At 45.0% G+C, this 26,933-nt stretch overlaps 1 pseudogene across 1 annotated transcript; it reads right to left on the reverse strand.

Moving 5' to 3' along the window:
* Positions 1–1,671: 1,671 nt before the first annotated feature.
* On the reverse strand, positions 1,672–22,159 carry LOC118010879 (annotated as a pseudogene). The gene is made up of 3 exons (XR_004679331.1): positions 22,026–22,159; positions 18,491–18,590; positions 1,672–2,765 (listed from the first exon to the last, which is right to left on the reverse strand). The product of XR_004679331.1 is annotated as a 40S ribosomal protein S12-like (transcript).
* Between the last annotated feature and the right edge of the window lie 4,774 nt (positions 22,160–26,933).

Consider the following 26,933-nt stretch of genomic DNA (forward strand, 5'->3'; position numbering starts at 1 on the left):
ACAAAAGAGCTGTCATTTTTCAAATCCTTGCTACCAAAGTGTGGTCCCGGACTGGCATCTGAGAAAGGCAGAATCTCAGACTCCAGTCCAGACCAACTGAATCAGAATCTGCATTTTTAACAAGGTCCCCAAGTGTTATATAGGGAAGTGTGAGCAGCACTGTTGTCTTACAGACCCGATAGGCAGTTTGCATCCATCTTCTATTATAGCACATTATTTTTTTAAGAAAGATTTTATTTATTTATTTGACAGAGCGAGACACAGCGCGAGAGGGAACACAAGCCAGGGGAGTGGGAGAGGGAGAAGAAGGCTTCCCTGATGAGCAGGGAGCCTGATGCGGGGCTCGATCCCAGGACCCTGGGGTCATGACCTGAGCCGAAGGCAGACGCTTAACCGACTGAGCCACCCAGGCATCCCCTATTATAGCACATTAAATGTCTTAATGGTCTTACTAGTTAAAACTGTGTTTGGGGCACCTGGGTGGCTTGGTCAGTTGAGCGTCCGACTCTGGGTTTTGGCTCCGGTCATGGTCTCACAGGTCAGAGACAGAACCCCGAGTCAGGCTCTGCACTCAGTGGGGGGGAGTCTGCTGGATGATTCTCCCTCTACTCCTCCCGCCCCCCCCAAATAAACAAATAAATCTTTCCTTAAAAATTGTGTTTCACTGCATGGGACAATAACTTGATCATAATGGATTAACCAAACAGGCTTTTTGTTTCTTTAATTGGCTAATTGTTTTTACTTGAGGCATCAGCAGGTAAGTGTCTCTCGAATGTTGTCAAGGACCTATGGTCATTCTGTCTCTTACTTTGCGATCTTTAACTTGTAGCTTTTGTGTTCATGGATACAAGGTGGATGATTGGCCATTGAGTCTACATTTCAAGCAAAAAAAAAGGGGGTAGGGGAAAATGCCAGCAAAGTCTCTGACCTTCAAAAAAAGTTTCCTGGAGTCCCTCACCTGGTTACTGTCAACCTACATCTCATTGGCCAGAACTGAGTCCCATTACTATTCCTAACTGCAAGGGAGCCTAGGAAAATGAATATTTTTAATTGGGCATATTGCTGCCTTGAGCAAAATCAGGGTTCTGTTGGTAAGAAAGAAGGGGAGAGGAGCACCTGGATGGCTCAGTTGCTTAAGTGTCTGCCTTTGGCTCAGGTCATGATCCTGGGGTCCTGGGATCGAGCCCCACGTTGGGCTCCCCACTCAGTGGGGAGTCTGCTTCTCCCTCTCCCTCTGTCCCTCCTCACCCCCACCCCCATGCCCCACTCATGCTCTCTCTCTCTGGCACTCTCTCAAATAAGTAAAATTTAAAAAAAAAGGGGGGGGGGAGGATGGGTATTAGAAAGGCCATAAGCAGTGTCTGTCAACCCAGCCTGGAATGACACTGTCTACACTTTTTTTTTTTTTTTAAGTGGTCTCCACACCCAGCATGGAGCCCAACATGGAGCCCAACATGGAGCCCAATGTGGGGCTTGAACTCAGGACCCTGAGATCAAGACCTGAGTTGAGATCAAGAGTCCGACGCTTAACTGACTGAGCCACCCAGACACCCCATCACTGGTCTACAGTTCTGAACTCTGACCTACAATGCAGGCACAGTTTTTTTTAGATCTTTAAAATAAAGAGTCCAGAATAAGAAACACTAACAGGTTATTCAGAATACAAATGTTTACAAGAACCCATTAAACATCATTGGCAAGCTTCCTCTCCCTATACCTTAAAACATTTCTTCTGTAAACAACACACAGTGACCCAGGGACTGAAAGAATAACCTCGTTGGGCATGCTCCCCTGCAACCTAATTAGAGGTGCCCTGAGCATCTCTCAGCACCCAGGGCTGGATGCTGACATCACTTTCTGGAAAGAAAGAAGGGAAAAGGTGAGACGAGGAAGGAATGTGTGCCCATAATAAATATGTGCATAGAGAGAACGTTCTTTACCTTTCAAAGCACTTTCATAGACACTGGCTAACAGGGAGAAAATAACTGGGCAAGGCAGATGGCAGAGCACAGTAATTTACCCATATCAGGCCCTGAGAGAGATGGTAAACCAGGTCTAAGACCCACGTCAGATGTCTTACGAGCACACCAGAGACATGTTTCAGGAACAATCCATCCAGGACAAGAAGAGTTAACCAGCTGGGCAGAGAGTCTGCCTTGGGACCAAGAAACACCGTTTGTGACAGAAGGATCACTTCCTGAGCTCGTCAGGCCGAAGAGTCAAGAGTCCTTGATTGGCACACGCTGGGAGAAAATGAGATTCTGTGTCCTTTTAATTAATTAACTGGTTTGTTTAAACAAGTGCCAAGTTTTGTATTTATTCATTTCTTGCATTTGAAGTACTCCTTAATGACGTCCTTGGCTTGAGAGTCTTTGCTGTCGTCCTTAACTACCACCCAACCACAACCCCCCATTTTCCGGTTTTCCCCAACAGTTTCACAGAAGCCTAGCCATTCCCCTAGTGTGGTGTTGTCATCAGCCTTAATTAGGTGCAAAGGGCCACCACCAACCTGACACACACAGGCTCATCACAGTCAGATGCCAGCACACAAAGATGGACGGGCTTGGCGTTCGCCTTGGACTTTGGCAGCTCAGGCATCCCCGTGGTAGGCCTTCACAGAGGAGGCAGGTCTTCAGCACTCCTGGTACAGCTGACTTAACCGCTATTACATGGCCAGCTGCAGGGCCTTCCTTGCCCCTGCTGGCGGGGGACGGGGTGAAGGCGAATCTCGAAGGCTCAGCAATGGCAAGGAAGGAGCCGGTGGCCTTTTCAGTGTGGATGTGTTCACAATACTAACCTTCCTGAGTTGACTTTTTCAACTGTAATATTAACGAGGATGACAATACTCCACCTCGAAAAAAGCTCTTCGTAAACAGGAATAATAATGACTACTGCTCAAAGTAGTAATGAGAATGGGACAAGGATCATTGTGATGCCTGAGAGAAGTCTTAAGGAGAACGCAGAGCCCTACGTTTTATGGGATCAGGAGTCTCTTCTGGACACCCAGGGCCACACACCAGAGTAGTAACACCCACCCCAGACCGAGAACAGCTGCCCAATCCCTCTTTCTTCCTTTGTGTCCCAGTTCTGCTGTTGCAGATGGTACTGACTGCTTGGATTGATCACTATGCCCAGCCCCTTTCTCTCTTGCCACCTTTCTCTAGCAAGGCTGTAGAGGCTAAAAAACGGAAATACTACCTTTTCCATCCTCACTGGAAACTGTGGTGGTCTGGTGACATGGTTCTGCCACAGAGGCTTAGGATGAAGACCTGGGTGGGTGTGGGGAGGTGGGAGGCTTTGGGAAGGGGGTTCGCATTTCTTGGTAAAGAGGACGAGGGCAGCAGGCTCTGTCTGTTTTTCCTTGCTTACCTTGAACCAGTTTCATTTGTTAATTGTAGAACTAGAGATAAGCAAAAAAGGGAAACAGTAAAACCAACAAAATCCATAACAATTACCCATGATCCCACTACCCAGAGGTAACCAGTATAATATATTGAGGGGATGCACGTTTTTGATGTTTTATATCAAAAGTTCCCAGGACCCCCTCCTTGGGTGTGATTAATTGGCTAGAACAGTTCACAGAATTCAGGAAAACAGTTTACTCACAGGATGACCAGTCTATTATAAAGGATATAGCTCATGGAAGATATGAGGGTAGGGGTGCTGAGCTTCCACGCCCGTTCTGGGCACACCACACTTCCCAGCACCTCCTGGGAGCTCTGTGAATCCTGTACTTTGGGGCTTTATGGAGGCTTCCTTATGTAGGCACGATTGATGAAATCGTCAACCTTCAGGAAAGCTGTAGTCCACAATGGCCTTGCCTTGGTGATCCTTCAGGGGATGGGGAAGGAACTGCTGGAGCCATGTTTGTGGCACATAGTGGACTGCAGAAATGTTTGTTTCTGTCTGCTCTCTTCTTGTAAAGGGGTGACAGCACCCCTTTACGTTTGGGGAGCTCCTCCCACTTTGTGTGATCCTGGTAGAACAGTTACAACACCACACATTCTCCACCCCGCTCAGAATGAGACCAGGACCCAGGCTGGCTGATCACAATGCCACACTGCACATACTGGGACTGAAACAAGGTGCGGGCTCTTGACCTCATGTGGGCCAAAGTCCTTCACCAACGTTTTCCCAGTTGGAACTGGAGGGGTAATTCTCTATTGTGCGCTTGCATGGAGAGTTAGGAGGATAGAGGCCTGAGGGTGCAGGCAGCCATCTACCCAACCACATAGAGAAGGGCTCTCTGTTGTGGAAGAGAATGAAGCCAGGCAGAGATGGGAGTTTCAAAGAGAAGAGAAAGAGAGGTCAGGTCCTGAGGCTCCGGTTCCCACTCTTCCCTTGGGCTAGCCCAGCCTTCCTGGCTCTGTAAGCTAAGGAATGCTCTTCTTGCTGTGTATCTGTCATTTGCAGCCAAAGGAGCCCTGACTAATGTCAGAGTAAAGAAAGGAAGAGAGGAATGCATGGAAGGAGGACTTTTAGCTACTAGAGTAATTAAGAATCCAGGAGAAGCAGGGAATCCAAGCAAAAAAAAAAAAAAAAAAAACCAGGAATTTACAGGCCAACAAACCTTGGAAATAGTTGGGCAGAGTACCAGATTTTTCTCAATTGATGGAGACTAGAGAAAAAACTTAGTTTTGCATATTAAAGGACAAGATGACAAGTAGATAATTTATGGACATCAAGGACATACTTCTTTGAACTGACAGAATGTCATGGGTGACATTTTGCTACTCTCTCTTAACCCTTGCCACCTCCACGTAGAATTTTGCTGTCCACTAAAAGGTCATTTTAAAACCTGATACCAACTCTTTCAAATGTATCCCTGCCCAAATTCAATGCCAAAGTATCTAGCCATAACAATGGAAATACAAAAAATAATTTGAACCTTCACATTCTTTTCCCATGATGGAAGTACTGAGAGGTAGTGAAGTGGACATAAGTCAGGCAAAGATCTGGGACATGAGCCACTGCTTCTGTTGGCAGGAAAGCAGAAGATTTGGGGGTTTGATGAAGCCCAGTGCTATGTTGCTGTGCCCTACATAAACATTATAGGCAGGAAGAAGTAGAGGCTTCTAGAGATTTTCTCCCTTCTCCTTCACCGTCATTTGTACACTTTAAAGTATTTAAGTGCTGTCACACTGGGGAAATGCTCCTGTAAATATAGATTTCGATGTGGTTTCGTATAAGAGTTTACCACCTTAACTTAGAAAAACATAAGAAACAGTAGATTTGAATCTCAACTTATGTAACTCATCCAGCTACTTACATACAATGGTAAAATGACTCATAGTTCATATGACTCATCCTTGGAGTTCCAGATTAGCAATGTAGAAGGATTTATTTTTCTTCTTCTTTTTTAATACACAGAGAGAGAGAAAGAACATGAGCAGGGAGAGGGAGAGAGAGAATCCCAAGCAGACTCCCTGCTGAGCAGGGAGCCCAACATGGGGCTCTATCTCACGACCCTGAGATCATGACCTGAGCTGAAATCAAGAGTTACTTAACTGACTGAACCACCCAGGTGCCCCGAGAAGGATTTTCTTATTCTTTCTTCCAGTTGGAAGCTCCCTTTCCCCACTCCTTTCTTAAAAAGCTTTTTATGTGGGAATTTGGCATTGTCTGGGAGGGAAGAAGGCAAGTTTCTGGGGATAGTGACCCTAAGGATGAGAATCCTCGGGCACAGCTGTGAACTACAATTCAGAAGCCTAGAATCTTTTTAGGATATAGAATGTATATTCATGTATGAGAAGGAGAGTGCCCAGGTATATGTGTGTGGCTAGACACCAGAGCAGAGAATTCTGTATGTCTCCTTAGCCCTTCTCCCCTTCTTCCTATAGTTTTATCCGAGGAGATGGCTGCCCAGCTAAAGACTAGCTTTTCTCACCTCTCTTCTAGTTAGGTTTTTTAGCCAGCCTCCTGGATGCCTCTAATGATCTCTACCTCCTGGTATTCACACCTTTGCATAGTCCCTTCCCACATTGTACCAGGGTTGGTCTGTGTGACTAGTAAAGAAGCAGAAATGATGATGTGTCACTTCTGAGATTAGGTTAAAAGACACTGCAGCTTCTCGGTGTCTGTCTCTCTTTGGGGTTGTCTTCCCTCTGGGGGAAGCCAGCTGCCATGTGGAGCAGCCCTATGGAGACGCCCACACAGCAAGCAACCAAGGCCTCCTGACAGCAGCTAGTCGGGACAGAGGTCTGCCAGCAACCATGTGAGCTCGGAAGTGCATCCACTAGCTCCCGTCAAGCCTTCAGCTAACAGCAGCCCTTGAGATACAACCTACCCAGCTAAGCTGTTTGTTGTTCTAATCGGCTGAGCTTTGGGACAATTGGTCATGGAGCAACAGATAACTAAAGCACTAGGTGTGGCTAAGGAAGTGATGTGTGCTTCTAAAAAGAATAATGCGCCCTCTTGTTCCTCTTCCCACTTCCTCTGAACTAGAATAGGACTACGTGAACGAGCTGTCTCAGATCATGTAGATCATGTAGATGACAGTAATACCTGAGGGTTTGGAGGGCAACAAAACGGAAAGGGCCTAGGTCTCTGTATTATTCAGAAATATCAGGTTTAGCTGCATTAACAACCAACCTCCAATCAGTGGCTTAAAAGCAATGCTTTATTTCTCCCACAAATCTGCTGCAGCTCTGAGAAGTTTTTCAGGATGGCTATCCTTCATATTCATAGTGCTTCCACGCAAATATCAGTGAAAGGGAAAATGTGGGCAACTAAATGCTTCTCACATTTCACTGACCAAAGCAAATTGCATGACCCTGTCTAACCCCAATAGGGCAGAGACATACAATCCTCCCTTATTTCCAGAGAAAGAAGACTGGAGATATTTTTTTCAACAGAACTAATATCTACCAAGGCACTGAACACCATCAAGTCATCACGTCAGCCCTGGACTCCTAACCAGGAGGGAGCCTAATAGAGAAATAAACTTCTATTTTGGTGAAGTCACAGCGTTTGAGCCTAGCCTGTTTCCTAGAGCCTAGCCTGTTTCCTAAACAATAAAAGCATATAGCTATTAAAGAATGGATCTAGGACCTGCCTATCTATTAACTGGTTTTAAAGTTATTGACAAGGAAAGTGAAGGCACACAAATGGATAATCCTATTTGCTCTTCCAGATCCACTCTCCATCCTTTTCTATCCTATTCTGTGGCCAACGAGGGTGACATTTACAGTCTCAACCAAGCTCCCTTCCCTCTGACTGCTGGTTGAGTTTACCCAATGATACTCACTAGCGGGAAGATCAGAGGATAAGAGTAGAGTAAAGTCAGTGTATTTTTGCCGTCTATGTCTATCCAGAGTCATGATTTGACAGTGACAATGTTCTTCTAGCCAAGGCCATAGCTTCTGCCAGGAGGCCCTCCCCAAAGCTATCAATCTCTTCAGTTTCCAATAACATCTCCCTTCCCTTGGCCCATTCCAAGCCTAGAAGTAGTAATTGATATTAGCCTTAATGTTTCACTATCCCTCGTTGGTTTCCCATAATACTCTCACATCTTTGTAGACTCCTTTCTCTTTTTTTTTTTTTTTAAAGATTTTATCCATTCATTTGACAGAGAGAGACACAGCGAGAGAGGGAACACAAGCAGGGGGAGTGAGAGAGGGAGAAGCAGGCTCCCTGCAGAGCAGGGAGCTCGATGCGGGACTCAATCCCAGGACCCCGGGATCATGACCTGAGCCAAAGGCAGTCGCTTAACCGACTGAGCCACCCAGGTGCCCTGTAGAGCCCTTTCATTAATCATCTGCAATGACCTCTGCCATCTATTTCCTGTCAGTACCCTACCAATACAATACTTCTCCCTCAAATTATAGCTATTAGTCAAAACAACCAATGACATAAAAAAATGGGCAGACATGAAAGTCTCAAAACGATGATGATGACCTTGTGGATCAACAACGTAATAATCAAAGCAAACAGGTATTAGCACCCAAATCTCATGGTGCATGGGAAAGCTATCCCATTATTGGCATCATCAACATGGTGAGAAGCCAAGTGACATCTTAAATATTTGTGACTCTATCCCAAGTCATTCTAGCAAAAAGCTATCTGACATACCTATTCCAAAATTAAAGCTGATCCCCAAATATCTCCATTATTCATTTCAAATATCACTGGCTTACCAACTTAATTCTTTAGCTGGAGTTCCATTGAGTTCAGCCAGGAAGCTCTGAATTAGGATGGAATTTGCCAGGTTTCTCTTTGAACAAGATTCAGGGAGCCTCCAAAAATCCCACAGGCCACAAAGAATACTGTTTGCAGCCCAACTCATTCCATGGTGAGAGAAGAAAGAGAGAGAGAGAGAATGAGAGAGAGAAGGGGAGGGAGGGAGAGATGAAGAGAAAGAGGGAGAGGAAAAAGGAAGGAGGGAAGGAAAGAAAGAAAGAAAGGAAAAAAAGAAAGAGGGACACCTGAGTGGCTCAGTCATTAAGTGTATGCCTTTGGCTCAGGTCATGATCCCAGGGTCCTGGGAAAGAGCCCCGCATTGGGCTCCCTGCTTGGCAGGAAGCCTGCTTCTCTCTCTCCCTCTGCCTGCTGCTCCCCCTGTTTGTGCGTGCATGCACTCTCTCTCTGACAAATAAATAAAATCTTTAGAAAGAAAATAAAGAGGCAAAGAAAGAGGAAGGGAGGAAGAAATCTGCCTATCAAATTCATCATCATCAAACGAGGAGCTGCCTCTTCTACATTAAAAAAACAAACCAAACACACACACACAACAGAAACAGAAACAAAAAACCCTCTCACTTGGGAGTGCTCCCCAAAGGGCACAAAGTAGGGGGCCTAGAATAAAATGTGGTTTTGCTTCCAAACACATCTGCTTCCAATGGGGTATCTGCAGTGGCCAAAGAAGAGGCCAATTAAATCATGGAAGGTGATTTTTCTTTCCTTTTTTGGGGGGGCGGGGTGGGGAGAGAGAGTACAAGGTGGAGGCGGGGGCAGAGGGAAAGGGAGAAAGAGAATCCTAAGCAGCCTCCATACCAGCACGGAGCCCAAACTGGGGCTCGATTCTCAACCCTGAGATCAAGACCTGAGCCGAGATCAAGGGTCAGACGCTTAAGCGACTGAACCACCCAGGCACCCCATGGAAGATGATTTTTATCCAGAAAGACATCTGGGATAGAAACGTCTCTATGATCAAATAACACAGCTGAGAAGAAAATGGAAAATATCAGATTCTTCATTCATTTATTAAAATATTTCCCCATTCTAACCCAAAACAAACAATGCAGACAAAATCACGTGTATCTGTTTAAATGCTTCTGGCTCTAAGTGACTGAATATCCGGCGGAAAGTAGTTTATCAGGCTTTCTATTGTCTCATATAAAAAAGGTAGGTGATTCCAGGTTTGCCTAATTCAGCCGCCTAACTAGGCCAGATCTCTAGGTTATCCTCTCTGGGATCTCTTCTCCATCTCTTCCTGGTCGCAAGATACTGCTCCAGTTGCAAGCATCACATCCCACATAATATCCTCCAAATGTAAGAAGGAAAAATCCTGGTTTTCTCTTTAGGCAACTCTCATTTTACTTTATCAGGGAGGAAAGCCTTTTCCCAGAAGCACCCAGCAGTCTTCCCCCTTCCCCTCATTATCTAGAATTTGGTCCCAAGCTCCATCCACCCAATGCTTGTAATTGGTGAAAATAGTCAGCACTTAGAACAGAATAACACAGAGCAGGAGCTCATTAAATATTTGTTGAATGAATGAAAGGTGAATTGGATTACCATGGTTGCCTTAGACTAATTACAGTCCATCTCCTGGAATCCATGTTCCTAGCACACATTGTAGCTTGATGGATCAGGAAAATAGGCATTTTCTTATCAAGGAAGATGGAATGAGTGGCTCTTGGGCAGTCAGCCAATAGCAAATGCCACATTAGGCTATTTATTCTTAAAGCAAGAATGAGAGAAACCCAGGAAAGGGCTTATTATTTTCTAATAGTTATATTTGGGGAAAAAATGTTTTGGGATTTAAACAAATCATTCATGCAAAGAGGTATCTCATTAGCAGACAAGTTACCATATTCTAAAAAGAAATTAATCTTCTATTTTTTTGCCCCAGCTTAGGCATCATTTCCTTCAGGATGTTCTCTTTGCCCAAACCCAGGCTGGGTTATTATTATTATCAAAGCACTGTCTACCTCCCTATAGTACAGCACTTACACACGCATTATACTTCCTGATTCTTCTTCACTCCTTCAGTAGCAGCTGTTAAGGTTCACCAAACTCGGTTTCCTTTTCTTTCCTTTTCCACCCAGCTACATTTCCCAACCTCCCTTGCAGCTGGGTGTGGCCACTGCCTCAGTCAGGTTGATGTGATGTGGGTAAAGTGGTGCGCGCCACTTGCTGGCTTGGCCATAAAAACTAGCCATGTGATCTCCTGGCTCTCTCCTTCCCACCTGCTAGCTGAACAGAGAGGGCTCTGTGGGCACAGGGGAATGTGGAAGGAGCCAGGGACCTGGAATGGCTGCCTGGAACAGAGTACCTCTCCTCATACCAACCTGAATTGGACTGAGATGAGATGCTGAACAGTATGGTTTTTTACTGTGCTAAGCTACTGAGAATCAGGTGTTTGAGTGTGCGTGCGTGTGCGCACACGTGCACTTTTGTTATACGTTAACCCCCCCGCCCCCCCACACCCCCTAATACAATTCCCCATTAGAATGAAAATCTCTTGAAAATAGAAGTCTGTTCCATCTTGTTTTTTTGTTTGTTTGTTTGTTTGGCTTCAGAGATGGGTGAAGCGGGCTGGGGTCCACAGGGAGGGGTCCGGGGCAGAGAGTCAGGTGGCTGAAGAGGGGCCTTGGCCCAAAGGGCCTCCAGTGGCCTTAGGAGCAGAAGGTCAACCTGAGGTGGGAGGAGGAAGAAAGCTTTACCAGGGTTTCAGCTAGCTCGGGGGAGGGGTGTTTGTCTCCCACGTTTTGCATGGATTTTACAGGCACTTTGTAGGGGTATTCCTTGTCCTAGAGTAGGGCCTGTCACCTAATTGGCACTCAGTATATTTTTAAATGAAATAAATGTAATCAAGTAGCTACTATGTGCCAAAATTGTTTTAACTTTGTAATGCTATCTTGGTAATTTTTTGTAGCTCCTCATAGCTCAACATTGAAACTAACAGTAAATCCTTTTAAAAGGGGGGTGGGGTTACCTGAGGTGATTGTCCTCCTTGGCAACAAGAAAGAGAGAGAAAAGGCTGCCTGTTGCATTACAGGGAAGAAGAACCCGCCCATCCTCAGCCCCAGGGAAAAAGGGAATGGTGGAAGCTTTTCCTTCATTTTTATGTGTTTAAAGGGACACTCAAAACATTTAAAGATCAAAAGGACAGTGTCAACAAGGTGTTCTAATATAAAGTCAAGTTAGGTGGGACTATTCTTGCTGTTATCCCCAGCACACATTACGTGCAAGCATTGCTGAACCTCTAAACAGTGTTTCTTAGTAGGTTTTTTTTTTTTAAGATTTTATTTATTTATTTGTCAGAGAGAGAGCCCAAGCAAGGGAAGCGTCAGGCAGAGGGAGAAGCAGGCTCCCCACTGAGCAGGGAGCCCGATGTGGGACTCATGCTTAACCACTTAACCGACTGAGCCACCCAGGCATCCCTCTTAGTGGTTTTTGAAACACCAATGATATCACCTGGAGTGTCTCTTTAAAAGTGTAAATTCTGTGGTTTTTTTTTTTTTAAGATTTTATTTATTTATTTGAGAGAGAGAATGAGAGAGAGCACAAGAGGGAAGAGGGTCAGAGGGAGAAGCAGACTCCCTGCGAGCAGGGAGCCCGATGCGGGACTCGATCCCGGGACTCCAGGATCATGACCTGAGCCAAAGGCAGTCGCCCAACCAACTGAGCCAGCCAGGCGCCCTAAATTCTGTGTTTTTAACCAGCTCTCCTGCTCAGTGCAGTATGAGAAACATTGCTACTACCTACCCTGCTTTTTCTTTCTTGTATTATTGTTTTTCACTATGTTAATTGGAAAAAATTTTAGCTTCTCCCATTCCATCAAATCCCTTTAGCTAATGTCCATGCTAGGAAACAGACCCCAAAATAACTTCAGGGTTTCCTTCCTGCTGGCACTGGATGGGGTGGGACGGGTACAGATGCCCCCTCTGGCCTCTGTTTTTATTATTTTTCTTTCATCCCTCAGCTGCAAAGCATTACTTGTTCCCTATCTTACAAATCCTTGCAAATTTCATGCTGCCAGGAGGTTGGCTCAGGTTAAGATAGTTTGCTGACTGTTCTTTCATCTCCAAACTGACCATTGGAGGGGCGCCTGGGTGGCTCGGTCGGTTGGGCTGGGCGTCTGCCTTCGGCTCGGGTCATGATCCTGGGGTCCTGGGATCGGGCCCCGCATTGGTTTCCCTGCTCAGTGGGGTGTCTGCTTCTCCCTCTGCCTCTCCCCCCTACCCAGCTTGTCCTTTCTCTCTCTCTCATTCCCTCTCTCTCTCTCAAATAAATAAGCAAATAAAATCTTAAAAAAAAAAAAAACCTGACCATTGGAATCCTCACTGTTGGTGAGTGAAAAACGATACGACCACTTCGGGAAAAAACCTTCTGGCAGGACAATGGATAAGCATTATGGCATATTTATATTATGAAATACTATACAGCAATATTAAAAGAACAAACTATAGATACATATAACAATATGCATAGACCCCCCAAACATTATCCTATGCAAAAGAAGCCATACACAAACCAATACATGCTGTCTAATTCCATTCATACGAAGTTGAAGAACAGGCAAAACTAATCTATAGTGATATAAATAAGAACAGGGCTACTTCTTTGACACAGAGAGAGCACACAGCAGGGGGAGCGGCAGAGGGAGAAGCAGGCTCCCCACTGAGCAGGGAGCCCCATGCGGGTCTCGATCCCAGGATCACAACCTGAGCCGAAGGCAGACACTTAACCACTGAGCCACCCAGGTGCCACAGAACAGGGTTACTTCTGAGTGAGAGGAGGGGGCAAGTGACCAGGAAGGGTTATAAGAGGATTTTCTGGGAAGAGGGAAACATTCTACATGTTGATTTGGCCAGTGGTTTCACAGATTTATATATATATAAAAAAATGACTCAGCTAGATTAAGACGTGTGCTTTCTACTTTAATTCTAGAAAGATAGCTGGTTTCCATGGCTCTCAATAAGCAGATCCACATGTCTGCATTTCCCACTTCCCTACCCTTTCTTGTCTACTATTCCTGCATTCCACAGGCCTCTGCAATTTTTTGTGCTCTTACCAGAAGTTTCCTGAAGTTGTCCGTCTCTGCTTCGTCTCCCTTCTAGAGTTTCCTCTCATTGCTATTGCTGTAAGTGGCGCCAAGGCTGATCCTGTGTGTTTACTGCCATCGCCCACCACAAGAGCGGGTTACCAACTAGAATTGCACAGGCTTGGCCTTTAGAGCCTAAAAAGCAGCTGCTGCTGATCCTTTTCTAATAGTTCTTTTAAATGTTCTAATTTTTATTTCTTCACCAATTTCTTTTTCACAAACTGCCTCCAGTTTCTGGGGGTGAATGAAAAAAAAAATGTTAACACTTTGGTCGGTGGATTTAATTAGGACCACTGTGATCTGGGACACAAGCCCAGATAGTTTTGCCAAACGCAGTGGATGTGGCGCCAAAGCAACTTGGTGATTTGCTAGGCAGCGGAGGATTTAGGACACCAAAGGCTGGGACTCCGAAAGGCCAAGATTAAAGATGGTTAAATAAACCCGAGTGTTACAGTTAGGTAAAAAATTACAAAGGAGCGAGCAGAGGCCCAGTGTAAAAGTCTTCACGTTTTCCAGCTCCTTGCATCTTCATTTTTTTTTTTTAAAGATTTTATTTATTTATTTGAGAGAGCGAGAATGAGAGAGAGAGAGAGAGTACATGAGAGGGGGGAAGGTTAGAGGGAGAAGCAGGCTCCTTGCCGAGCAGGGAGCCCGATGCGGGACTCGATCCCGGGACTCCAGGATCATGACCTGAGCCGAAGGTAGTCGCTTAACTGACTGAGCCACCCAGGCGCCCCCCAGTGTACTCTTTAAAAAAAAAAAATTATTTGAGAGGGAGAGAGAGAGCATGAGCAGGGGGAGAGGTAGATGGAGAGGGAAAGGCAGACTTCCCCTCTGAGCAGGGAGCCCGATGCAGGACTCGATCCCGGGACTCCGGGATCATGACCTGAGCCGAAGGCAGTCGCTTAACCAACTGAGCCACCCAGGCGCCCCGCATCTTCATTTTCTGTTCAGAACTTCACACACTATAACATCCAGATTTTTCAGGGCAGAAGTGCCAACCCATTTGGACAGAATCCAACTTTTGTTCCAAACTGGAACAAGTGATGCTCTGCCCACAGTTGAATCCCAGCAACCTAACCCAAAGTGAGAAAAAAACTGTAAAGCACAAAATGTGCCCTCTTTGAAGTACTGAACATTCCGAGTCGCCCACAGAAAGGAACTAGAGGAGAGATTAGGAGCCATCTTGACTTGGAAGAGGAACCTGTCCTTGAGGGCCACGCAGCTTTCTTTGCTGATTACTGTTACTGGAAAGGAGATAGAGCGGGAGAGCAGTCACTTCTTGAGTGAACCCGACTTGCTAAGGAGTCATGACTCTCCAGGCTGCTGCTTCTCAACCTTGGCTACACACTGGAACCCTGTGTGGAGTTTTGAAAACCCCTGTGGTCTGGATCCCACTGCAGAGATTCTCACTGAGTGGGTCTGGGTGTCCCCCGAGCGCCGGGATGTTTTAGATCTCCCACATGATTTTAATGTGCAGCTGAGGTTAAAAACCAATGATCTAGGTTGGAGACCCTAGACCCAGCAGGGTACATAGCGGGCTACCAAACATTCAATAATATTTGTTGCTGTGGGTCGTAGTAATCTAGAAAAAGTTTTTATTGAGCTAGAACTCGCATATGAAATTCACTGCTTTAAAGCATACAGTTCAGTGGTTTTTAATATATTCAGCCAGCACCACTGTATAATTCCACCACTGTATAATTTCCATCACCCCCAAAGGAGCCTTGGTACTGATGAGCGGTCAGTGCCTCTTCTCCCTTCCTTCAGTGTTTCCCCCTGGCAAACAATCTATTTTCTGTCTTTCTGGATTTACCTATCCTAGACATTTCATCTATTTAAATGGAATTATATGCTATGTGGCCTTTTGTACCAGGCTTTTTTCACGCATCATAATGTTTGCAGAGTTCATCCATGTTGTAGCCCATACACTACTTCATGCCTTTTTATGGCTGAATAATATTCCATTGTACGGAGAGAACACATTTTGTTTTTCCATTCATCAGTTGATGGGCATTTTCATGTTTTCTACTTTTTGGCTCTTACGAATAATGTGGCTATGAACATTCGCATACAAGTTTTTTTTTTTGCAAATGTGTAGTTTCATTTTTCTTGGGGATATACCTGGGAGTGGCATTGCTGGGTCATGTAGGGATGCTATATTTAACTTTTTTGAGGAACCACCATAGTGGCTACACTGTTTTACACCAGCAGCATATGAGAAGTCCAGCTTTTCCATATCCTTGCTAAAACTTGTTATTTCGCATTTTTTATAAACATAATGTGAATGCAGTGGTATTCATTGTGGTTTTGTTTGCGTTTTCCTAATGATTAATGATGTCAAGCATCTTTTCATGTACTTATTGGCCATGTGTATACCCTCTTTTGAGAAATGTCTTTTTAAATCTTCTGCATATTTTTTTAACATAAAGATTTTATTTATTTGAGAGAGAGAGAGCATGCACAAGAGCAGGGGGAGAGGCAGAGAGGGAAAAGCAGACTCCCCACTGAGCAGGGAGCCCAATTTGGGACTCGATCCCGGGACCCTGAGATCATGACCTGAGCCAAAGGTGGCTACTTAACCAACTCAGCCACCCAGGCCCCCCTCTTTTGCATACTTTTATGTGGGATTATTTGTCTTTCTATTGTTGAGTTGTAAGAACTCTATATATTCTGGATATGATACCCTGTCACATATATGGTTTGCAATTCTTTTCTCCCATTCGATGGGTTGTCTTTTCACTTGCTTGATGCATAAAAGTCTTCAATTTTGATGAAGTCCAATTCACCTACCTTTTCTTTGATTGCTTGTGTGTTTTGTGTCATATTTAGGTCACACTACTTTGATTACAAATAAAATGGTTGCTTTTTTTCTCTTTAGCTGTGGTAGGCAGCAATCTAAGATGGCGCCAATGATCCCTATCACCCGATATTCATTCTGTTGTGGAATCCCCTTCCCTTGACTGTGGGCAGGACCCTATGGCAAAAGTGATGGGATGTCACTTCCAAGATTAGGTGACAAAAAGACTATGACCTCTGTCTTGCTCTCTTTTGTTTACCGTCTTATTCACTCTGAGGGAGGCTGCTGCTGTGTTGTGAGCTGCCTTCTGGAGAGGCCCACACGTCAAAAAACTGAGGGAAGCCTCTGGCCAACAGCCAGCAAGGAGCTAAATCACTCACCTCAGCTGCACCCAGATTCCAGACTCACAGAAACTGAGCTGATAAATACGTTAAACCACTGAGGTTTGGGGTAGTTTGTTACACAGCAATAGATACTCATACAATGACTTTTTGCAAAGGCAAAGTGAGGGAAATTACTAAGCTAAACTAAAGGCCTAGCAGCTAAGCACTCTTGCCTGTAAAGGTAAAGTGAATGGAATTCAGCTGGTTTGCCAACTGGTCACTGAGCCATCACTACACATGTGGTTTTATTTACTAAAGGGATTTCCAGCCAAATAAATCTATATTGTATATTTAATATATGATATGCATAATAGAAATAATATAATAAACTATACGTAACTAGTTTCAGCTCAGTAGCACCTGTGTTTCTGAAACACTCATTCAGAACATCTGAACCATTTTCTCTCTTCCCTGTTTCCCCTCACGTGCAGCTGTTTTCACTACCTTCAAACTGGTGTGAGGTCACAGAATACAAGTAATTATACTACCTGTCTAAGCAAGACAAGGTTAGAGAAATGACTTATTTAAATAATATGCAACATTCATAAAGTGACTATATCTCTTGCTCCCAGGGCAGTCTTGATTTCAAATCTTTCTCATGGTCTGAATGTGTCATGTTTGGGGTTCAGAAAATAGAGCTACAGTGGCAAGTGGGTGGCTCAGTTGGTTGAGCATCCAACTCTTGATTTCGGCTCAGGTCATGATCTCAGGGTTGTGGGATCAAGCCCCTCCCTGCCCCCGCCATTGGGCTCTGCACTCAGCATGGAGTCTGCTTGTCCTTCTCCCTCTGCTCCTGCCCTAGAAAGCAATCTCTTTCTCTCTCACATGAATAAATAAAATCTTTAAAAAAGAAAATAGGACAAATACACATATACCATCAAACAGTAACCATTTGGAATGTCCTACAGGTTTATATAATTCACTTCTATTTCAACTAACTCGTTCCATTTGCACCAAAAATTGGGAGCTGTGGGGGTTCATGAGTGAAAACTTTACCAAGAATTTGAGATTCTGTAATTCATAAATAGGTCATAGACCATCTTCAAAGCCCCAGAAAGTTCCAAAACCGTAGCAGCAACCTAAGGGGTCCTGTGTGTGGATTTAGCTGAGTCTAAACAAGGATAATAATAAAGGAACTTGCCTTACACTGTCTGGGGGAAAAGCCACGGCAGGGTCATGTCTAACACAAATCCCAGACAGAAGGTTGTTTTCTCCGAGGAGCTGAGCTGCTGGCTGGAGGGAGAAACTTTGGCATTCCTGTCCTGGCCAACTGTCATTCCTTTCATCTTCTCTCATCGGGAATCCGCTATGTTGTCCAGTCCTGATGCAAAATACTTATTCCTTAAAAGCACATGAGTGTCTGGTCTGGCAATAAGAAGAGGCCTTTCCCTTCACTTTCTACTCCTTCGCACGATGCACTCCTTACTGCTGGGGGTGGGGGGGTAGAGCAGAGCAATAAGAAAAGCAGAGACAAAGGATTTGAATCTTCTGAGTCAATTAATAAAATTATTTTATCTTTTTTAGAGCCAGATAATTTGGGGGATGTTAAAAAGTTTGGTCAAATAGAACCAGATTCCATAAATGTGGACTAAAGGCAGTTTCATTGCAGGATGGTATATATCTACTGAGTGGCTCTGGGGTGGCAGACCCGGGGTTGGAAACTGGGGTGCAGGAATGAATGCCCCTGGACCTGCTCTCACAGATCGCTCAGCATCCAGCATGGGCACTGCAGCTGAGTCCCAAGGGCCTTGTACTCTGGCCTCACGTAGTACAATTGCCCTCCCCTGCCCCGAGTCCACATGCAGCTTCAGAACTGAACTCAGCTTCAGGATCAGGCAGAAGCTCAGACAGGGTTTCAGTAAGGGTCTTTGCCTTCCTTGCTTTTAGGAGGTGCAAGTGGCCAGAAGTGCATAAGCTCAGCCCATTGTGAGATGTCCCAGCAGGGCCTCTTAGCCGCTTTTCAGCTCATTTTGGGATCAGGGATCACCCCAGAGCTACTTAAATGGGAACTGGAGAGGGGCAGGTGATGGTTCCAAGTACCCGGTTCTCCATTTTCAGCACGCAGCAGAAGGCTGGGCCCCGAAATCGCTTGTTGCGATCCAGCTGTGGCAGTATGGACCCGTCTCTAGGGAGGAAAACACTAGAGGAACAGAAAAGTTTGGAATGAAAGCGTTAATGGCCTTGACGAGGTTTCGGGCGGCAGGGTGCCATGGAGAACAACTTCAGCGCCGCTGGTGGAAGCAAGCGAGAACTGGTGAAAGCAAGCGAGAACTGGTGACAGACCGGACAGCTGGTGCAAGGAGCTCGTTCTCCCTTCTCTGCATGGGGCTGCCAGTGGTGAGCCACCCCCCTGGGGCCCTGGGACCCCAGCCCACCCAGCCTAGGGAGCTAAACACCCCTACTGAGTGGAGAACGAAAAAGCTCTCATTGGATAACTCACATAAAAGAAAGTCGATAGGCTCATACAATCCCCTTGCCCCAGAAATAGGGCCTCTGTATCTTGGACAAGATTATGAACTTTTGTCCTGGTTTCTGAGCCCCTTTCATACTTCATTTCTAATTCCAGTCACCCATGGGAGACGGTGGCCTTCTCCTTTTCAAATTTTCACCCTTTTCCATCACAACTTACCTAACCTGTGTCTCATTCCTTCAGGGTTTGTGCTCTGCTGAGTAACTACCAAGGTAATCTAAGACCATCATCAAATAACACGTTTACATTTTAAGATAGGCCTTTGGCACCTCAGCTTAAAGGAGTATCAGATGTGAAAATTTTGAATCAGCACTGCAGCATTTGGGGGTAGGAGAGTCACTGTATTAAGGTTTCTGCCTCTTCCCTCCCCAACCCCCCCACCCTAATAGTAATGTGATGATTTATATTCCCACCCTATTTAATGATTTGGACCAAAACCTTTCCACCTGATGAAAAAGTTTTAAAGTTCCATCCATTCTGATGAACTATGTTCAGATATATCCAATATCTCCAAAGGTGACCAAAAATATAACAGTTGTCAATGACTGAGAAGGGAAGTCTTGTGATTCAGCATCAGCAATGTGACCATCACAGCCCACAGGAGAGCTCCAGAGCTTTCCTCAAAACTAGCCAAGACTTAGGGAAGAAAAACCAGAGTTTGTCAGAGGACACACCTTCTCTCTCCATAGGTATTGTGGAGGACACAAGAAAACAATTCCTACCATCAGGTCGCTTAAAATATACTAGGGGAAGTAAGACCTACATACAACTAAAATATATGGCCAAATAATATTTTGAAATGTGGATTTCTTCCTTTTCCTCTCTGTAGGGCTCCTTTCCATCTCGGTAGGCTCCAGTCTCATTGCCTTGGGGTAGGGATGTAGCAAAGGAGAGAAGAGATACCGTTTGAAAGTAATTTCGCTCCTTGTTCAAAAAGCTTAAGCCCTTAGGGAATCCTTGGGGTGGTGCACTGTAGGGGAGATGAAAGAAAGAGAATCTGTGTCATCCCCAGACTGGAAATGTTTGTTCATAGGTGGGAGTAAAGCGGCAAAAATGAGAGGTCATGGATTCCAGGAGCAGAAAGCATCTGTGTCTGGCTTTGCAAAATAGGCACTACTGAGGAAAGAAAATCCCAGAGAAAATGGCTGTGTCCAGGCAGGCAGGATCAAAGGCAGCCCCGCCAGAGACTCCCACATCCCCATCACAGCAGAAAAGCAGCAGAAAGCTGGAAGACCTGCAGGACACATATGGAAAAGGGATGACATGTCTTGGCAGTAACTATGTGGACCAAGCGCAGAGGACCTTCCCCACCCCACCCCACCCTCAAGCCCCACTACTCAACATCTTGGCACTGGGGAGGCTCCTGGAACCCCAGAAATGTATGAGGCTATTTTTTCCACCAGCTCAGTGGTACAAGGCTCAAGGTTAGAAAGCAAGTGAGTTACAGAGAAGAAAAGCATGTTTTACACAGACCTGAGTTTATGTCCATGACTGAAGGCAGAGAAGGTGAGTGGTCCCAGGGCTGGAGGAGATTGGGGTCTGGTTGTGGAGGATGTGTTTGAATTCTCCTGGATGACCAAACTTCCACCGCAGGGAGGGCATTAAGGAGCTGGTTCTCTGCCTGAGCAAAAGCTGTGTGTTCTGATGATGAAGTTAAATGAGGGATTGCTGATCAACGAGATACTAACAATAAAGCACTTTGTTAAACACCTTCATGTATATTTGTTGATGTGGTGAATCCTTTAATATGAATCACTAAGACACAGCCTTTATTTACTGAATAAACTGAGGGAGATTTGGAACCTTTCCTATAAGGCTGAGATTTACTTCTCTGAGGAGATTGATTTAATGTTCATGATTGTTAACCTAATGAGAGAGCTTATTTTGGCAATGGGTGTGAGACATGCTATTGCTCTCATTTTGTTCTTTTATGCCCTTGCAAAATAAACAGTGCACCTTTATGCAGAGTAAATGAAGAACCAAAAGCATGTTTTAGCCTGATTTGTGTTGGATGATTCAAGATTTCCCCAAGAATGTACCTATCATGCAGCAATCTCCTCTTCCACCAGTTTACTTTTTTCTCTTTAATTAATATTTTAATTTTGGGGGCAGTTTTAGGTTTTCAGAAAAATTGAGGGGAAGTAGAGAGTTCCCATGTACAGGCATACTTCCTTTTATTGAGCTTCCCTTTACTGAGCTTTGCAGATATTGTGTTTTTCGCCAGTTGGAGGTTTGTGGCAGCCCTGAGCAAGTCTATTGGTGCCATTTTTCCAACAACACTTGCTCACTTTGTGTCTTTGTGTCATATTTTGGTAAGATTCACAATATTTCAAACTTTTTCATTATTATTATATTGCTATGGATGATCTGTGATGAGTGATCTTTGATGTCACTATTGGAATTTTTGGGGCACCGCGAACCGTGCCCATGTAGGATGGTGAACATAACCAATAAATGTTGGTGTGTTCTGACTGTTCCACCTATCAGCCATTCCCCAGTTTCTCTCCCTCTCCTCAGCCCTCCTTATTCCTTGAAATTAGGTCTATTAATAACCCTACAATGTCCTTGAAGCATTCAAGTCACTCATCTCTCACTTTAAATCAAAAGTTAGGAATGATTAAGCTTAGTGAGGAAGGCATGTTGAAAGCCAATGGGCTGAAAGCTGGGCCTCTTGTACCAGTCAAGTTGTGAATGCAAAGGAAGAGTTCTCGAAGGAAATTTAAAGTGTTACTCTAGTGAACATACAACGGCTAAGAAAGCAAAACAGCCTTACTGCTGACATGGGGAAAGTGTGAGTGGTCTGGACAGATGATCAAACCAGCCACAACATTCCCTTAAATCAAAACCTAATCCAGAGCAAGGCCCTGAGACTCTTCAATTTCATGAAGGCTGAGAGAGGTGAAGAAGCTGCAAAAGAAAAGTTTGAAGCTAGCAGAGGTTGATCCATGAGGTTTAAAGAAGGAAGCTGTTTTTATAACGTAGAAGTACAAGGTGAAGCAGCAAGTACTGATTAGAAGCTGCAGCAAGTTCCCTAGAAGATCCAGCTAAGAGAGTGAATGAGGGTGGCTAGAATGAACAACAGATTGTTAATGTAGATGAAACAACCTTATATCGGAAGAAGACGCCTCTAGGACTTTCAGAGTCAAAGAGAAGTCAATGCCTGGTTTCAAAGCTTCAAAGAACAGGCCTTTGTTGGGGGCTGATGCAGCTGGCGACTTTAAATTGAAGCCAGTGCTCATTTACCATTTCAAAAGTTCTAGGGCCTTTAAGAATTATGCTAAATCAACTCTGTCTGTGTTCTATAATGGAACAGCAAAGCCTGGATGACAGCACATCTGTTTCCAACATAGTTTACTGAATATTTTAAGCCCCCTGTTGAAACCTAATGATCAGAAAAACAGATTCCTTTGGAAATATCACTGCTCATTGACAATGCACCTGGTCACCCAAGAGCTCTGATGGAGAGGACAATGAGATTAATGTTGCTTTCATGCCTGCTAACACAACATCCATTCTGCAGTCCGTGGATCAAGGGATCATTGTGGGTCTTTTTTCAAGTCTTATTACTGAAGAAATACATTTCATAAGACTATAGCTGCCTCAGAGAGTGATTCCTCTGATGGATCTGAGCAAAGTAATTTGAAAACCTTCTGGAAAGGATTCACCATTCTAGATGCCATTAAGAACATTTGTGATTCATGGGGAGAGATCCAAATATCAACATGAATAGGAGTCTGGAAGAAGTGGATTTCGACCCTCATGGAGGACTTTGAGGGGTTCCAGACTTCAGTGGAGTAAGTAAGTGCAGGTGTGGTGGAAATAACAGGAGAACGAGAATGAGAAGTGGAGCCTGAAGATGGGACTGAATTGCTGCAATCTCATGACAAAGCTGAAAGGATGAGGAGTTACTTCTTATGGATGAGCAAAGAAAGTGGTTTCTTTTTTTTTTTTTTTTAAGATTTTATTTATTTATTTGACAGAGAGAGACACAGTGAGAGAGGAACACAAGCAGGGGGAGTGAAAGAGGGAGAAGCAGGCTTCCCGCCGAGCAGGGAGCCCGATGCGGGGCTCGATCCCAGGACGCTGGGATCATGACCTGAGCCGAAGGCAGGCGCTTAACGACTGAGCCACCCAGGCACCCCAGAAAGTGGTTTCTTGAGATGGAATCTACTCCTGGTGAAGATGCTGTGAAGACTGTTGAAATGATAGCAAAGGATTTAGGATATTACATGAACTTATAAATAAGCAACAGGGTTTGAGAGGATTAACTCCAATGTTGAGAGAAGTTCTACTGTGAGCAAAATGCTATCAAAGAGCATCACTGCTACAGAAAAATTGTTTGTAAAAGGAAGACAATTGATGTGGCAACTTCATTGTTTTCTTTTTTTAAGCAATTGCCACAGCCACCCAACCTTCAACAACCATGGCAGTGTTCCACCATCAAGGCAAAACCCTTCACCAGCAAAAAGATTATAAAACTCACTGAAAGCTGAGATGATGCTAATACTTTTTTTAGCAATACTTTTTTTTTTTTAAGGCAGGCTCCACACCCAGCATGGAACCCAATGTGGGACTTGAACTCACGACCCTGAGATCAAGACTTGAGCTGAGATCAAGAGTTGGATGCTTAACCAACTGAGCCACCCAGGCACCCCCAAGTATTTTTTTTTAAGATTTTATTTATTTATTTGACAGAGAGAGACACAGCGAGAGAGGAAACACAAGCAGGGGGAGAGGCAGAGGGAGAAGCAGGCTCCCCGCTGAGCAGGGAGCCCGACACAGGCTTCCCTCCCAGGACCCCGGGATCATGACCCGAGCTGAAGGCAGACGCTTAACGACTGAGCCACCCAGGTGCCCCGAGGAAGTGAATTTTTATAGGGTTTGGTGATGGGTTGGTTATGGTATGGGAGAGAGGGAAGCATTTAAGATAATCCCTGGATTTCTAAACTATGAAATAAGATAGAAGAGTCTTAATATACAAATGGACAATGGCCTGGTCATAAATGACAATAGAACTCTGACTTACAACCTTTGCAGCAACCACCAGGTCAGGAATCTAAACTACAACCTCTGTAGCAATTAGCCCAGAAGGGTCAGGATCTGGTCAGTGGTCCTTACTGGTGCCTATCTTTGCCCTCACTTCCAAGTCAGGGCCAACCAGAGAGAGCCAAATATACTCCCTAAGCCAGTCACACAGGATGCCCTATTTCTAGTTAGCTCCTCTCCAACTTCCCCACGCCAGCAGCCTTTAATCAGAGCATACCCAAAGCCTCCTCCGTGTTCCCTCTAAAGCTTTAACACTCCTCTGCCTTTGAATCTCTGCCAGATGCAAGCGATGATGGCTGACTCACAATAGCAAGCTCTAAATAAATAGCCTGGTGTGTCTTCACTTGGGTAATCTTCATTTCCACAATTTATCCCTTCACTGGGAGAGGACCAGAAGAGGAAAGTAGAAAAGCATGTGTTTAGTTCTGGATACTTAGATTAGAGGATGCCTTTGAGATGCTTTGAGCTCAAAGGAGGTGCCAGGTGCAGGGCTATCTTATGACTTGCATGTCCCCTAGGCATTTTGCCTTTCTGGGTTCTTCCTTAAAATAATATGAAAAATTACATTTTATGACTGTGTTGGTATAAAGATGGACATATTAATATTATATATTAAAAATATTTTTTACTAGAAGTTTCTCTTTCCCTTCTCATTTAAAACTACATTTTTGTGAGCTCCTAAAAATACTATGAGCTATAGGCATTGGGCTTACTGTGCCTATCTGAGGAGGTCCTGGCCCGTGGCCTCCCTTGGCAGCAGAGACATACCACAGGCAGTAAGGAGAGGGAGCCTGAAGATACATGTTCTTTCATAATTTGTGTTGGTTTTTCTTTTCCATCTGGGAGGGGCTGCCAGATGGGAAACTTCCCCACCCATAGCAGCATGCATCTGCCTGCCGGCTCTCTGTTGCCAAGGTGTGGTCAGCTAGAACTTCCAGGATGTTGAGCACCCTGAGCCGGATTGCAAGACAGGGCAGGCATAAGACTGGGGACAGAAAAAGGTGGCTGTGTGCAGTAAGGGAGCAGAAGGAAGCAGTTTGTTTTCAGTGTGAAGCGGTGGGCAAAGTCACCCCAGGCTAGGGACACAATGGTGGCTGTCAGGCAGCCACTCTGTGGAAAACGGCTGTGGCTCAGGCAGGTGGACATTAAAGGAAAGCAGTAACAGACCCCAGGTAACACACCTCTTTTTGTTTAACAATTTAAGCAGGTGGGAGTGCCTCGGGGTTTAGAGAGTTTGAAAGCACCACATTCCTGGCTTCAGCAAGCTTAAAGCGTAGCCTAGCTCAGGAAGCCATTTGAGTTCCAAGATCATCACCACATGGTTGATGACTGGTGGAGAAAGAGTAAGTGACTTTATTGTATGATTTCAAATATACAGGGAGGAAGTGTAGACTTGTGACTGGATGTGTACTTTCTGGAAGAAGAATGCAGGATTTCAACCCTGGACACACCACTCACTAGCTCTGTGTCTTCAGATAAATTAACTAACCTTTCTGGGCCTCAATTTCCTCACTTGTAAAATGGCGGTAAGAATAGTCCTGTCAAGGACGCCTGGGTGGCTCAGTCGGTTGAGCGTCTGCCTTCGGCTCAGGTCATGATCCCAGGGTCCTGGGATCGAGTCCCGCATCGGGCTCCCTGCTCCGCGGGGAGCCTGCTTCTCCCTCTGCCTCTGCCTCTCTCTCTCTCTCATGAATAAATAAATAAAATCTTAAAAAAAAAAAAAAAAAAATAGTCCTGTCAAATGTTTTCCCGCAAAGCACCACCAAAGAGCTTGTGAATGAGGCAAAGTTGAGTTTATAGCTTACTAAGATAAGGGAGATCACTACCTTCATCGAATGTTAGCCACATCTGGTAAGGAAAGGGCAGTGGCGAGGTATTTATGAGTTTGGGAGCAGTTAGGACTGGGCAACAGATTGATAGAGACAGCAAGGCAAGAGTTTCTGAAGGAGCCCCGCATCGGGCTCCTGCTTCTCCCTCTCCCACTCCCCCGCTTATGTTGCCTCTCTCGCTGTGTCTCTGTCAAATAAATAAAATCTTTAAAAAAAAAAAATCACTTCCTCAAATCTCAAGTTTGTCACTTCTTTCCATCTCTACTACGGTACCACCAAACTATTTTCATCTTTCATCCGATCTACTAAATAGCCCCCTAACCTGGTCTACCTACTTCTACGGTCTCCTCCCCAATTTTTTTGTCCAAGGAGATTTTTTCAAAAAGCAACCCTGATTACATTATCCCTGTGCTTACATTACTTCAACAACTCTCACAGGTTTTAGGATAAAAACTAAAGTCTTCAGGATGCCTGGGTGGCTCAGTCGGTTAAGCGGCTGCCTTCGGCTCAGGTCATGATCCCAGGGTCCTGGGATCGAGCCCCATATTGGGCTCCCTGCTCAGTGGGGAGCCTGCTTCTCCCTCTCCCTCTGCCGCTCCCCCTGCTTGTGCTCTCACGCTCGCTCTCTGTCAAATAAATAAATAAAACCTTTAAAAAAAACAAAAACAAAAAAACTAAAGTCTTCAACATGGCCTCCAGGGCCCTGCATGTTCTGGCTCCCATCCTTCTGCTCCTCTTGCTTAGTGTAACCCCATTTTACCTCTGTTTGAGTGAAACTGGCTTTCTTTCAGTCCCCAATACATCTGCCCACCTGCCACAGGGGATTTACTAGATGGCTGTGGGCAGCTTCTGAGTCAAAGGAATAGGTGAAGGGTCAGAGTAGCTCCAGGGACACAGAGGGTAGAAGCAAAAGGAAGTCTCATCAGGGCACCACTACTGGGAAATATCAGCTCCGACTATACCCCCCACCCCTTGCATCACTCTACATAAGATCCAAAGCCCAGGGGCACCTGGCTGGCTCAGTCGGTTAAGTGTCTGCCTTTGGCTCAGGTCATGATCTCAGGGTCCTGGAATTGAGCCCTGCTTTGGGCTCCCTGCTCAGTGGGGAGTCTGCTCCTCCTTCTCCTTCTGCCCCTTT

The sequence above is a fragment of the Mirounga leonina genome, unplaced genomic scaffold (genome assembly GCF_011800145.1).
Source record: "Mirounga leonina isolate KUSES-001 unplaced genomic scaffold, KU_Mleo_1.0 Mir_129, whole genome shotgun sequence".
Taxonomy (NCBI): domain Eukaryota; kingdom Metazoa; phylum Chordata; class Mammalia; order Carnivora; family Phocidae; genus Mirounga; species Mirounga leonina.